Raw genomic sequence first — 13789 nt, 5'->3', positions numbered from 1 at the left:
CGCACGACGCTGCAGCGCGGCGCGGCGCGGCGCGGCGCGCGGCCCGAGCCTCTACCCGCCGCTGCCTGCTGCCTGGTGCCCGCGCGCAGTTTCGTAAGCAGGACGCCCGGGGCAGTCGCTGCCCGCGCAAAACTGAACACTGTGCCGCCGGCTGATACCCGCTGTAGTGTAGGTCGTCCCCTACTTCCCAAGACTACTTCGCAAGACACCTTTTTTTTTTGGAAATTTTTGTTGTAAGTTCCTACGCAACCAAACTGCTGAGGTCATCGGTCCCTAGGCTCACACACTACTTAGTCTAACTAAAACTAACTTACGCTAAGAACAACAAACACACCCATGCCGAGCGCAGGACTCGAACCTCCGACGGAGGGAGCTGCGCGAACCGTGGCAAGGCGCCCTAGACCGCGCGGCTACCACGCGCAGGAGGCACCTTTCCTATCTCATTTCCAGGCAAAGCGAATGGCGAAGACTTAGCTTACTTTGTAGGTGAGACTGCGCAAGTACCTCTGATCCCCTCCAGTCCTAGTGCGAAACCTCGTCAGCTGCACTTGAAACAGAATGCTTAGACCCCAACTAAAACTCATACCACACCGATTATTGAAAACATCAATACAACTTTCACCCGTAAACTGAATATTGCCTGGTGCTGTTGCGGCCACGTGCACTGCACAGCTGGCCAACTCGCTTCAAAACCTAGACAGAATAGAATTAAAAAACATGTGTATTCCGGCTTTATACCTGGAAAATCTTTTTGAGACTGGACTGGTGCATTGTTGCCCTATGCTGCGGTGTCGTTCCAGTTTCAAGCCGGCCGAAGTGGCCGTGCTGTTAAAGGCGCTGCAGTCTGGAACCGCAAGACCGCTACGGTCGCAGGTTCGAATCCTGCCTCGGGCGTGGATGTTTGTGATGTTCTTAGGTTAGTTAGGTTTAACTAGTTCTAAGTTCTAGGGGACTAATGACCTCAGCAGTTGAGTCCCATAGTGCTCAGAGCCATTTGAGCCAGCCCAGTTTCAAGTCGATATGATACGAGCCGTACGGTTGACGGTAAACAGTGGATTTGACAACAACACATTTTTCGAGTGTGGGTTCTGTGGCCTGTTTAGTATATGACAGTTACCCTGTCTAGTTCTCAAAATAAAATACAACTTGTAACACTCCAGAGGGTGTGTCCAAGACATTTTAACCCCCACAAAGACGTTTATCGACTTAGAACTAAACTAGTACCGATATTATTCAAACTTGTTGGCTACAAAATGTCCTCTGCTTGGTTCCATTTTTGTAAATGCCTCCCCTACTACCTCATTGGCATAGTTAACGAGTTCAAGTGTATTTGATTGCACATGTTCAGTGGAGGACTTTTTTCCTTTTTTTACTGTGCAGCAGTACAGCACATTGAAAACGGCCCTCATTACTCCAATTATCTTATACACTAAAACCTACACAAAAAATGTCATTCCGGCTTTCCGTAAAGAGCTTGGGGAGCTATTCGGAATTCTGATCATATTTGTTTTCGCAAATTGGCCAATAATTTTTTAAAAACAGATTTTAATTTTCCCGACTAACATTGTTCTTTTCCCGAAATGCTCAAGAACTATTACAACTTTGTTTTGAGAACTATAAAGTATGTGTCACTATGGAAGTCAGAATTGGAAGCTGGAGAGATCTGGAGAGATTGAATAAGATTCTCTGACCGTTCTTGCCACCAATCCGTCGTCTTCTAAAGTTGTGTCCCCAGCGCGGAAGACAGGTCGTCGATCGTGGGGTCTTCTTCGGGCGGAGGCTGCTACGCTGTCAATTTAACCTGTGATTGTGCTTTTTGCAGGATGCCACTTGCCTAGGTTAGTCTCAGTATCTACAGAGGTCAAGATCTGTAGTGCCGACAATGATGATAGGCGACACTTCTCATTAACGTATCCTGTTTCATTATTATTAATTCACAGTTTTAAATTGTCTTTTACAGCTCTCGACATAGCTTTCTTTATTCTATGCTAACTTTTCCATCCGAAATATGATACACATGTCTGGCTCTCCGATACGCACTAGACAGAGTGAGTATTACATAATCACACCTAAGTTAGGCCCGATATGGAGTACAACATGTCTGGCTCTGAAGAACGCCCGAAACAGAGTAGCGCAGCCGAAATACTTCGTCTCCCAGGAGCGCCAAAGCGACACAAAGGTGACCGAAAGCACTTCCGTTGCAGTATCGTTTCGATGTTGATCCAAACAGCTCCATCAATTTATTACGATTCCACTGAGAACGAGCTAGTAGATGAATGGATGAATGGATGGATGGAGATGTGTCTCCTGATCGGATGGACCACGTTTCTGTTTGCACCAGGCCGATGGTCGTGAGCGGACACAAGGTCATCCAGGCAACGGCCGCTCGAAACTCAACGCGTCATTGACGAAGGCCGTTGGGGGCACTACTTTGCTACGGGAGACATTCACCTCTGTGTCCATGGGGCGTGTGGCGATAATCGAAGGTGTGGACTAGGTCAACAATATCAAGAATCACCTGCACTCCTTAGTGCTCGACGCGTTCCCCGACGGCGATGGCATCTTCCAGCACGATAACTGTCGGTGTCACAAGGCCAGAATCGTGCTACACTGCTTTGATAAGTATGATAGTAAACTAATGTTGATGTACAGGAAATGTATTCGCAGTTGCGAATAGGAACTGCCCTCAGTTGTATATTAGAATGACGACAATGAAAAATCGTGCTGGATGAGCCGTGCTGGCCCCGGCATATGCCTTGGTTTAAACCTTGACTGTTGCTCTGCGTTTGGTTTCCCACAGTTATTGCGGTAATGCCGTGGTTCTTCCTCTTTCTACATGTGGCAGCAGCGGTGTGTATCGATATTCGCATCTTGTACTAACTTTGTTCTGGTGCTTCTAGTTTCCGGCTAGCCAGTGCGCGGCAGTCGGTCGGTTGGTGTGGCTCAGCCAGGAAATCTCCGCACGCCGCAATGGGCCGGGCCCACTGGCGGTCTCTACGCTGTGTCTGAGTGTGTGGGAGCTGTCCCGATTGCTACGAGGTCCGTAGCTCACCGACCCAGGACATCAAAGTTGAGTGGCGATTTAATTACCGAAGCCAGTCTGTTCACATTGTGCCGTTGGTTTTCATGGTTGGCTGTTGGGGGTATTCCTGTGAGCAACAGCGAGTGTTCGAGTCGGCGAAAGTTTGGCCTCCATCCGGTGGAGTTTAGCTGCACTCGAACATCTATTTCCCGCTTTATGGAAGAAGTCACCTTAAGTGCTTCGGCTATCCGTGCACGAATCACGGCTAGACCCACACTTCCATATGTCGTCGTCATTGTGTCACAAGCTGCATTTCCGTACACATCTGGTGCCACATACTTCCAAAAACATACGAAGGAATTGTCATATCCATGCCACACACGTTCACTGAAGTATTTGATTTCCAAAGATGGACCAACACGACATTAAGAAAGTGGTCGTAATGTTTTGGCACATCAGTGTATATTAACAGTATGAAATGGCTCTGAGCACTATGGGACTCAACTGCTGAGGTCATTAGTCCCCTAGAACTTAGAACTAGTTAAACCTAACTAACCTAAGGACATCACAAATATCCATGCCCGAGGCAGGATTCGAACCTGCGACCGTAGCGGTCTTGCGGTTCCAGACTGCAGCGCCTTTAACCGCACGGCCACTTCGGCCGGCTTATATTAACAGTATGAGTGATGTTAAGGTCCTCAAGAAAAATTCGTCACCACGCTCATTCTGTGCACAGTTTGCGTTATTCTTTTGGGCACCTGTGTGTTAAAGGTAAAGAATAAACCCGCATTCTGTGTGAAAATTCATTAGTGCGACGGTGTTTGTAATCCTCAGCAGGACGACAATGAAGATCTGCCTCGTGTCGCCGCTTGCAGTCAACAAGCCTAAATGATAAACGCTACCCTCAAGTTGCGACAGAACTGGGCGCTGCCTTTTTGGCAGCAGTTGGAAGGACTGTGTCGACGTAGACGGTGCGCAACCGCTTCGACGCCGCTCAGGGCGCATTAGGAACACTTTGTAAAACTACCGTAAGCTACCGTATTCTATCATAACCAAGTGTAGACTACGGTAGTTTACTCACAAGGGAACCTCCCCATCGCACCCCCATCAAATTTAGCTATAAGTGGGCACAGTGGATAGGCCTTGAAAAACTGAACACAGATCAATCGAGAAAACAGGAAGAAGTTGAGTGGAACTATGAAAAAAATAAACTAAATATACAAACTGCGTAGTCCATGTGCAAGATAAGCAGCATCAAGGAAAGGGTGAAATCAGGAGCGCCGTAGTCCCGTGGTTAGTGTGAGCAGCTACGGATCGAGAGGTCGTTGGTTCAAGTCTTCCCTCGAGTGAAAAGTTTATCTTCTTTATTTTCGCAAAGTTATGTATGATCTGTCCGTTCGTTCATTGACGTCTCTGTTCACTGTAATAAGTTTAGTGTCTATGTTTTGCGACCGCACCGCAAAACCGTGCAATTACTAAACCAAAGGACGTGCCTCTCCAATGGGAACCTAAAACATTTGATGACAAGATCATAGGTCAACCGATTCCTCCACAGCAAAACACGTCTGATATATTCTATACGACACTGGTGACGCCATGTGCGTCACATGACTGGAATATGTTGTCGACCCACCTAACTTGTACACTTAGCGAATGGGTAAAAAGATTCTTCTACCTTGCCCGTTTTAGGTTTTCTTGTGGATGTGATAATCACTCTCAAAAAAGTGATGAAAACAAAAGAGTTTGTCACATAAACTGCAACAAATGAATGCAACAGTTTCACAGTCGCACAGTTTTCCTTGTGCTCTGCCAAACACGTTTTTTACGTTTTCAAATTTTTCCGTGTGTAGACCGTCAAATCCTGCTTATGTCCAAGCAAATCTGACCATGTCCTGGAATTTTGGAGAGCGAAGTTGATTATGTGTGAGTGCCTGAACTTTAATAATTGTCTGAAAATAAAAAAATTAAACTTTTCACTCGAGGGACGACTTGAACGAAGGTCCTCTCGTTCCGCAGCTGCTTACGCTAACCACGGGACCACGGCGCTTATGGGCTCAGAGTATCCTTGATGTTGCCTATCTTGCGCATAGACTACTCAGTTTGTATATTTTGCTTATTTTTTTCATAGTTCCACACAACTGCTTCCTGTTTTCTCGATTGATCTGTGTTCAGTTTTTCAAGGCCTATCCACTGTGCCAACTCACAACTAAATCTGAGGGGGATGCGATGGAGAGGTCCCCTTGTAAGTAGTTCTGCTCAGACAAGGTCGTAACGTGTTACCTGTGCGTTAGGTGTGTTGCATAACTATCCGGCGTTACCTAATAATGAGTGGCTTTTTTTTTTTTTTATCAGTCTACAGACTGGTTTGATGCGGCCCGCCACGAATTCCTTTCCTGTGCTAACCTATTCATCTCAGAGTAGCACTTGCAACCTACGTCCTCAAGTATTTGCTTGACGTATTCCAATCTCTGTCTTCCTCTACAGTTTTTGCCCTCTACAGCTCCCTATAGTACCATGGAAGTCATTCCCTCATGTCTTAGCAGATGTCCTATCATCCTGTCCCTTCTCCTTATCAGTGTTTTCTACATATTCCTTTCCTCTCCGATTCTGCGTAGAACCTCCTCATTCGTTACCTTAACAGTCCACCTAATTTTCAACATTCGTCTATAGCACCACAGCTCAAATGCTTCGATTCTCTACTGTTCCGGTTTTCCCACAGTCCATGTTTCACTACAATACAATGCTGTACTCCAGACGTACATCCTCAGAAATTTCTTCCTCAAATTAAGGCCGGTATTTGATATTAGTAGACTTCTCTTGGCCAGAAATGCCTTTTTTGCCATAGCAAGTCAGCTTTTAATGTCCTCCTTGCTCCGTCCGTCATTGGTTATTTTACTGCCTAGGTAGCAGAATTCCTTAACTTCATTGACTTCGTGACCATCAATCCTGATGTTAAGTTTCTCGCTGTTCTCATTTCTACTACTTCTCATTACCTTCGTCTTTCTCCGATTTACTCTCAAACCATACTGTGTACTCATTAGACTGTTCATTCCGTTCAGCAGATCATTTAATTCTTCTTCACTTTCACTCAGGATAGCAATGTCATCAGCGAATCGTATCATTGATATCCTTTCACCTTGTATTTTAATTCCACTCCTGAACCTTTCTTTTATTACCATCATTGCTTCCTCGATGTACAGATTGAAGAGTAGGGGCGAAAGGCTACAGCCTTGTCTTACACCCTTCTTAATACGAGCACTTCGTTCTTGATCGTCCACTCTTATTATTCCCTGTTGGTTGTTGTACATATTGTGTATGACCCGTCTCTCCCTATAGTTACCCCTACTTTTTTCAGAATCTCGAACAGCTTGCACCATTTTATATTGTCGAACGCTTTTTCCAGGTCGACAAATCCTATGAAAGTGTCTTAATTTTTCTTTAGCCTTCCTTCCATTATTAGCCGTAACGTCACAATTGCATCCCTCGTCCCTTTACTTTTCCTAAAGCCAAACTGATCGTCACATAGCGTATTCTCAATTTTCTTTTCCATTCCTCTGTATATTATTCTTGTAAGCAGCTTCGATGCATGAGCTGTTAATTGATTGTGCGATAATTCTCGCACTTGTCAGCTCTTGTCGTCTTCGGAAATGTGTGGATGATGCTTTTCCGAAAGTCAGATGATATGTCGCCAGACTCATATATTCTACACACCAACGTGAATAGTCGTTTTGTTGACACTTCCCCCAATGATTTTAGAAATTCTGATGGAATGTTATCTATCCCTTCTGCCTTAATTGACCGTAAGTCCTCCAACGCTCTTTTAAATTCCGATTCTAATACTGGATCCCCTATCTCTTCTAAATCGACTCCTGTTTCTTCTTCTATCACATCAGACAAATCTTCACCCTCATAGAGGCTTTCAATGTATTCTTTCCACCTATCTGCTCTCTTCTCTGCATTTAACAGTGGAATTCCCGTTGCCCTCATAATGTTACCACCGTTGCTTTTAATGTTACCAAAGGTTGTTTTGACTTTCCTGTATGCTGAGTCTGTTCTTCCGACAATCAGATCTTTTTCGATGTCTTCACATTTTTCCTGCAGCCATTTCGTCTTAGGTTCCCTGCACTTCCTATTTATTTCATTCCTCAGCGACTCGTATTTCTGTATTCCTGATTTTCCCGGAACATGTTTGTACTTCCTCCTTTCACTAATCAACTGAAGTATTTCTTCTATTACCCATGGTTTCTTCGCAGCTACCCTCTTTGAACCTATGTTTTCCTTCCCAACTTCTGTGATGGCGCTTTTTAGAGACGTTCATTCCTCTTCAACTGTACTGCCTACTGCGCTATTCCTTATTGCTGTATCTATAGCGTTAGAGAACTTCAAACGTATCTCGTCATTCCTTAGTACTTCCGTATCCCACTTCTTTGCGTATTGATTCTTCCTGGCTAATGTCTTGAACTTCAGCCTACTCTTCATCACTACTATATTGTGATCTGAGTCTATATCTGCTCCTGGGCACGCCTTACAATCCAATATCTGATTTCGGAATCTCTGTCTGACCATGATGTAATCTAATTGAAATCTTCCCGTATCTCCCGGCCTTTTCCAAATATACCTCCCCCTCTTGTGATTCTTGAACAGGGTATTCGCTATTACTAGCTGAAACTTGTTACAGAACTCAATTAGTCTTTCTCCTCTTTCATTCCTTTTCCCAAGGCCATATCCTCCTGTAACCTTTTCTTCTACTCCTTCCCCTACAACTGCATTCCAGTCGCCCATGATTATTAGATTTTCGTCCCCCTTTACATACTGCATTACCCTTTCAATATCCTCATACACTTTATCTATCTGTTCATCTTCAGCTTGCGACGTCGGCATGTATACCTGAACTATCGTTGTCGGTGTTGGTCTTCTGTCGATTCTGATTAGAACAACCCGGTCACCGAACTGTTCACAGTAACACACCCTCTGCCCTACCTTCCTATTCATAACGAATCCTACCCCTGTTATACCATTTTCTGCTGCTGTTGATATTACCCGATATTCATCTGACCAGAAATCCTTGTCTTCCTTCCACTTCACTTCACTGACCCCTACTATATCTAGTTTCCCTACCACGGCCGGCGTCGGTGGCCTTGCGGTTCTGGCGCTGCAGTCCGGAACCGCGGGACTGCTACGGTCGCAGGTTCGAATCCTGCCTCGGGCATGGGTGTGTGTGATGTCCTTAGGTTACTTAGGTTTAAGTAGTTCTAAGTTCTAGGGGACTTATGACCTAAGATGTTGAGTCCCATAGTGCTCAGAGCCATTTGAACCACCCCTACCACGTTCAAGCTTCTGACATTCCACGCCCCGGTTCGTAGAACGTTATCCTTTCGTTGATTATTCAATCTTTTTCTCATGGTAACCTCCCCCTTGATTTCTTTACATATGCCTTACAAGGCTCCTCTACAAACCGGAAGCGGTGAAATGTGTAGAAACTAAGTGGAGATATACAAACGGCCATGTATCCTACGAAACATTTCTGTGCTACATTATTATCCTCGTGTCTTTTACTTAAAAATAAACAATATTCATAGCAAATTTCAAATTATCAATGTTTAATTTAGGTTATATTGGAAAACTGTTGATCTGTAACTTGAAAGAGAGGGACATAGTAGCAAAAGTAAAGATAACAAAACGGGTTTATCACACCGCGCTAAAAAAACACAATTTCCTAAGAAATAGTAAAGTAAAAAGAAGGAAACGCAAAACAAAAGTATATCAGACATCGCTTCAGCTCTTCGTCGAACTTATATACAACATATTTCTGGTTTTCGCAAACAGCTTTCGCAAATTTATCAGTAATAATAAGAAACTATTGCCTTTGATCATGATGAAAAACATTCTATTGAGTACAAAATAACAACAATAATTATACGGATTTTTTTTACGTTTGTGCATGTAAATTGTTCTTGCATCGAAATTGATTGCTTTGATTGTATATAAGCGCAGAAGTTAAGCGATCAACTAAGTTTTATCACTAATAAAATGTAATTTATGTTTTGTAAGGATATAAAACATGCACTAGACTAACAATGAATGATGTGCATTTCTAATGGTTCTAGGCGCTACAGTCTGGAACCGCGCTACCGCAAGTTCGAATCCTCCCTCGGGCATGGATGTGTGTGCTGTCCTTAGGTTAGTTAGGTGTAAGTAGTTCCGCGTTCTAGGGGACTGATGACCTTAGAAGTTAAGTCCCATAGTGCTCAGAGCCATTTGAACCTTTTTTTTCTTTGCATTTCTAATTATGTACAAAACAAACAACCAAAAAACGAAAAAAGAAACAGAAGTCATCGCTCCCTAGTTTCTCTCTTACACATTTATTTATGTATCTTTGAAAATGGTTCAAATGGCTCTGAGCACTATGGGACTTAACATCTGAGGTCAACAGTCCCCTAGAACTTAGAAGTACTTAAACCTAACTAAGCTAAGGACATAACACACATCCATGACCGAGGTAGGATTCGAACCTGCCACCGTAGCGGTCGCGTGGCTCCAGACTGAAGCGCCTAGAACCGCTCGGCCACCGCGGCCGGCTATGTTTCTTTCCTTCCCAGTGCTACCAAATATTACCAAGTGTTGATGTTTTTGTCGTCTTCATTTCAAAGATTGGTTTGATGCAGCTTTCAATGCTACTATATCCTGTGCAAGCCTCTTCATCTCCGAGTAACTACTGCAACGTATGTCCTTCCGAATCTGCTTACTGTATTCACCTCTTGGCCTCCCGCTGCCATTTTTACCCTCCACGCTTCCCTCAGTATTAAATTGATGATTCCTTGATGCCTCATAATGTGTCCTAAAAACCGATCTCTTCTTCTAGTCAAATTGTGCCGCAAATTCCTCTTCTCACCAGTTATATTCAGTACCTCCTCATTAGTTACGTGATGTACCCATCTAATCTTCAACATTCTGTAGCACCAAGATTCAAAAGCTTCTATTTTTTTCTTGTCTAAACTGTTTATCGTCCATGTTTCACTTCCACACATGGTTACACTCCATACAAATACTTTCAGAAAAGACTTCCTGACACTTGAATCTATACTCGTTGTTAACAAATTTCTTTCCTGATTGTTCAGTAAACAGATCCAGTAACGTAGGGGACAGGCTACAACCCTGCCTCACTCCGTTCTCAATCACTGCTTTCCTTTCGTGCTCCTCGACTCTTTAACTGCCATCTGGTTTCCGTACAAATTGTAAACAGTCTTTTGCTGCCTGTATCTTAACCTTGCCACCTTTAGAGTTTGGAGAATATTCCAGCCAACATTGTCAGACGCTTTCTCGAAGTCTACAACTGCTATAAACGTGGGTTTGTCTTTCTTTAACCTATCTTCTATGAGAAGTCGTAGGGTTAGTACTGCCTCACGTGTTGCTAGATTTCTATGGAATACAAACTGATCTTCTCCGAGGTCGGCTTATACCAGTTTTTCCATTTGTCTGTAAGGAATTCGTGTCAGTATTTTGCAACTGTGATTTATTAAACTGGTAGTCTGGTAATTTTCACACCTGTCAGCACCTCCTTTCTTTGGAATTGGTGTTATTATATTTTTCCTGAAGTCTGAGGGTATATCGCCTGTGTCATACATCTTGCTCACCAGATGGCTCTCCCAAGGGTATCAGTAGCTCTAACGGAATACTGTCTACTCTCGAGGCCTTGTTTCGACTTAAGTTTTCCAGTGATTTGTCAAATTCTTCGCACAGTGTCATATCTTCCTTCTCATCTTGATCTACGTCCTCTCCCATTACCATAATATTGCCCTCAAGTACATCTCCCTTGTATAGACTCTCTACATACTCCTTCCACCTTTCTGCTATCCCTTCTTACCTTAGGACAGGTTTTCCATCTGAATTCTTGATGTTCATGCAGGTGGTACTTGTTTCTGCAAAGGTGTATTTAATTTTCCCGTAGGCGACATCTGCCTGACCCCTAGTGATAATTGCTTCTACATCCTTTGGTTTGTTCTCTAGACATTCCTGCTTAGCGATTTTGCACTTCCTTTCGATCTCATTTTTGAGATAATTGTATTCCCTTTCCCCTGCTTCATGTATTGCATTTTTATATTTTCTCCTTTCGTCAGTTAAATTTAGTATCTCTTGTGTTACCCAAGGATTTCAGCAAGCCCTCGTCTTTGTGCCTACTTGCTCCTCTGCTGCCTTCACAATTTCATCTCTCAAAGCTACCCATTCTTCTTCTAATGTATTCCTTTTTCCTGTTCTTCTCAATCATTCCCTTACGCTCCTTCTGACAGTCTGTACAATCTCTGATTCTTTCAATATATCCATTCCCATCTCTTTAAATTCCTACCTTTTTGAAAATATTCAGCTATAATCTACAGTTCATAACCAATAAATTGTGGTCAGAGTCCACATCTGTCACTGGAAATATCTTACAATTTAAAACGAAGTTCCTAAATCTCTGTCTAACCATTACATAATCAATCTGAACCTTTTAATGTCTGTCAGGCGCCAATCTTCCACATTCCTTTATGATTCTTAAACCAAGTGTTAGCTATGATTAAATTGCACTCTTTGCAAAATTCTACCAGGCGACTTCCTCTTTCATTTCTTTCCCCCAGTCCATATTCACCTACGGCTTTTCCTTCTCTTCTTTTTCGTACTATCGAATTCCAGTCCCCCATGAGTATTAAGTTTTCGTCTCCCTTAACTGTCTGAATAATTTCTTTTATCTCATCATACATTGCTTCAATATCTTCATCAGCTGCAGAGCTAGTTAGCATACAAACTTGTACTACTGTGGTGGACGTGGGCTTCTTGTTTATCTTGGCTACAATAACGAGTTCACTATGCTGCCCAAAGAAGGTTATTCGCGCTCCTATTTTTTTATTCGTTATTAGACCTATGCCTGCATTGCCCCTATTTAGTTTTGTATTTATAACCTTGTATTCACGTGACCAGAGGTTCTGCTCCTCCTGCCACCGAACACTAATGGTAATCCTACCGTTTACTACGTCATTAATGTACTGCACCATAACTACCGAACTTTGTGCTGTTGGAGCGCAACTCGACGAGCACTACGGCCCTTCCCCCAGCGTTAGAAATACGGCCAATGGAACACTGCGTCAACAGCGTCACCTTCTCTCCACGGACGAGTGTGGGAACTGTCTGACGCCTGATGATCGTCGCCCGAGAGAGGTGAAGTGGTCAGCTCCAGTGCAGTCCCAAGCGCTCTGTTGCAGTTCACCGGATCAGTCATGTTTCAGGCCAGTATCATGTGCGGATATCAGGTGTCACTCGTCGTTATCGAGGGTCATTTGCGGTCTATTGTCCATACCTAAAGTCAACACGCTGGGGACAGGTTTGCCTTACGAGACGATGATGGAGGAGCACCTGGCACGAACAGTGCTCCAGGAAGTAGGAATCACCCGAAAGGAATGACTGGTTTCTGCTGACGTGAACCCGATTGAACGTCATTGGGAATACTAGAAATATTCAGTCCGTCGCAGAAACCCTCCTCACGCATAGCATGACATCAAGATGCCAGCCGCCGAAGCTGAGCAGCGACATCTCGACCACCACGTGGAACAGCGTGCCAAGGGGGATCCCAGCATGTAGCAATGTACAGAGGGAAACAACGAGATTCCGAATGTAGCAGCAGGTTGACTGCGTGGGTAAGCAACGCTCTGCACGTCCATCTCCTTTACATTGCTTATTTTTTAAATGTTATTTTACAGTAGAGGTACCCCTTTTTTATTGCCATCAGACTAATTTTAACATTTTATGCTCCCCTTGAATGTAAGCCCACACACATTCGCTGTTGATAAATCAGTTACACAAAAGAAAGTTTTTATTGTGAAAGGGTAAGTAACTGACAGAAATGTTTGATAGAACACTGACTGTAATATATTTTCAAGTTTCATTTCCTCCTAACACCGTCAATTTCCGAAATTCCAGCAAGGTAGCATGCGCGAATGAGTCACAATGGAGTCATATAACGGTGCAGAGCGTGCTCAGTGTTGTTTATGGTTCCATGAATCAAAATCCGATACTAAATATCCGAGACAGTTCAGGACTAAATATCGCAAGCCTCCACCTCAGAGACAAACTGTTATTAATTGGTGCAATCGATTCACAGAAACTTGATGTGTATCAGATAGGACGCCAGATCAGGCTCGACCATCAACCTCTGACGCAGTAATCGAACAAGTTGCAAATGTCGGCAGTCTTACATTCGTTGTCCGGGTAAATGAACGAGATCTGCCAGCTTAGAATTAAATATGCCTAATGTCGTATTGTGAATGGTATTACGGAAACGTCTGTCATTCAAAGCAGATTATCATTGTGAAGTTACCGCGTGTCTCTGTAGGAACGTGCCGACTCGGGTTGGACGAGGTAGAACAATAACCTGGCCGCCACGATCACGTGATTTAACTCTAATGGACTTCTGCATATAGGGTTACATGAAAGACAAAGTTTTTGTTCCTCCACTTCCGGCAAACATAGATGAGCTCTGACAAAGGATAATACAAGCAGCTGCCACCTTACGTCAAAAGTTGCTTCATAAGATCTCTCAGGAAACTGATTACAGATGGGGCATTTGTCGTGTTGCGAAAGACAGCTACATTCAACATTTGTAAACAAAACTTGAAGACATACTGCATTCAATGCTTTACTATTTTCACAGTTAAAGGTAACTTTTGCATAACCCTTTCGCGGACGCGTTTTTTGTAGCAAGTCAGCGAAGATTAAATTTTTGCTATCCTGTTATAT

This window comes from Schistocerca serialis, chromosome 9 (assembly GCF_023864345.2).
Source record: "Schistocerca serialis cubense isolate TAMUIC-IGC-003099 chromosome 9, iqSchSeri2.2, whole genome shotgun sequence".
NCBI lineage: Eukaryota > Metazoa > Arthropoda > Insecta > Orthoptera > Acrididae > Schistocerca > Schistocerca serialis.
The sequence above is the reverse complement of the archived record's forward strand: the minus strand, read 5'-3'. Positions refer to the sequence as shown.